Consider the following 2405-nt stretch of genomic DNA (forward strand, 5'->3'; position numbering starts at 1 on the left):
CATGAAATGCTTTAATAAAAAATTTAGCTGCGAGTGCAGTAGAAATGTATACACACCTATCTGTGTATCAATTGCATCATTTTGTTTTCCGTGCTTCTGTCCATGAACCCTACATGTATCTTCTAAATCATTTCTTCATACCAATTACCCTTTCTACTTTTGACAAGTTGGAGGTTTTTTTGGGGGGGGGGGGGCCGAGGGGGACCCCGAACACCATCCTATGTACATGAGGTAGCATAGTCTCGGTTCAAGACTAGATTTAGATTTTATTTTATTATACAGCTGGTCCGTTGACGAGGTCACTACTGACATGATGAATCAAATCTAATCTAGGCAATATTGGCAGTGCTACCCAGGAAATTTCAAGCATACCTCACGTGTGCCTATTCAAACTGTGAGGTATGCTCGGAATTTCCTGCGAATTCCTGGAATTTCCTTTCGCGCTGACAATAGATGTAGCCATAGCTCTGGAAGCCCATTTCGGACACAGCTGCCTGACGTCACATTGGCAGCCATGTTTATTGCATGGCCTTATGGGATACTTTCCCAAGTAACTCGCCGAGTCGGTTACACTGAGCCAGGCTCAAGTAAGTGCGAGAAGTCACATGAGAGGTAAATCAAACGCTGTCGCGCTTGCACGAGTAAGCGCGGGGAAGTAATCGAAGGCACTCAAGCTTACATTTGAGTCGCATTGCTGTGTGTTCAATAAAGAACATTTGCCCAAATTTAGTAAGGATCTGGCATTCATCCATGTAGATCGCTAATACATGGTACATGTACACAGTAAAAATACAAGCTCACAATTCTTTTTTTCTAGTAAAAGAATAATTTTATTAGGACTTTGATCAATCGGTAAGTTTAAGTAACCATTACAAAAAAAAGAGGTTTCACTCTGTCCTGTAATGAAGGGTTGATGACATCACAATGCCCAATGGTACACAAAGCCTAAGACATCAACCAGTCAAAAATACCAAACACAAATATACATGTATATAATATAAAAAAAATAACAAAGAGGACGAAAAGACAAATCTGTGAAGTTCAGTTTTTGCTCAGATGTACTGTGCGGCCCATACAGATTCATTTTGTCTAGAAATAAACAAATTATTACCAAGGGGCTCATACATGTACACTTGTCTCTGTGTTGCCCAATCTCTGCAGACATCACTTTATAAAAAAAGATTTACGTCAAATTCTCTGGAATAAAGCTATCACATCTCAAAGGATTTGGCAAGTCTTGCTAGTTCCTGTTGTAATAAATATAACAAAAAAATCAGGTGCTTATCAAAACAGCTCAGTATTAAGAAAAATACACATGCCTGAATACACAATCGAAATTCCAATCTCGAAAGAGTACCATTCCTTCTATTTGATTCACATTTGAAAAGGGTCTACGTGGAACTAAATTAGGAACGCCGTAACACTATTAGCAGTACCTTTTTGAAATTTGTAGTGTCTACAATACAATCTGCGGTTGTTCTGGACTTGAAATTTATTCACTGAATGTGAGTTGAAGAAAGTCATCATTAGGTAAAAGTATTTTTGTTGAGAATTGTGATTAATGTCATGTTGTTAGAAAAGTCAAATCGTTGGGGGAAAATAAAGGATGTATCAATAATTTTTCAGCGGCTCCATAGCCGACCTTAAGTGTATTTGAATCTAGGGGCAAGTTCGCGCAAGAACTATTGTTGACCATTGGTTAACCATAGTTAAGTTTGACTAAAGTTGGCCCGAACTCTGTCTAGTCGACGATGGTTGACTATGCTAGTCGACTATTTGGAACCAACCTACTGGGGCCAAGGGCGGATCCAGGGGGGGCCAAAGGGGGCCATGGCCCCCCCCAAAAACGAAACCAATTTTTTTTTTTTTTTATGTGACAATGCAATAAAGGCAGGCAATGAGTACACCACCATCTTTTCCTCAAAAAACATTGGTTAAAGTGGTCAGAAATTGCCTCAGATCGCACCACAGAGCATCTAGAATCCAAAAATTTTTCGGGGCCCTTAAGCGGGCCCCCCACGCCGTAATTTTTTCACCCACTTTTTGGGGGGACCAAAAATTTTTTTGGGCCCCCCCAAAATTGTGTTCTGGATCCGCCCTTGACTGGGGCTGGTTGCATCGCTGGTAACCAATAGCGGCATGCAATCATAATGTACAGCAGGGAGCCAGGATCCAGAAAATTTGGGATGATATTTTGACAAGCGTTTGACTAGAGACGTTAGCACGTTGCTATTAGTACGCAGGCGTAAGGTACGTCACAAATCAACCACTAGTCAACTAATGGTCCTTGCCCGAACTTGGCCTAGTTTACTCATAACCATCCCTATGATAACGCATTTCCCTCTGAGACTGTCTCTATGCATCAGGTCTACCATAACAGTCATGAAACAAGTACTATGGGACAA

The sequence above is a fragment of the Patiria miniata genome, unplaced genomic scaffold (genome assembly GCF_015706575.1).
Source record: "Patiria miniata isolate m_02_andy unplaced genomic scaffold, ASM1570657v1 HiC_scaffold_5, whole genome shotgun sequence".
NCBI classification, from domain to species: Eukaryota; Metazoa; Echinodermata; class Asteroidea; order Valvatida; family Asterinidae; genus Patiria; species Patiria miniata.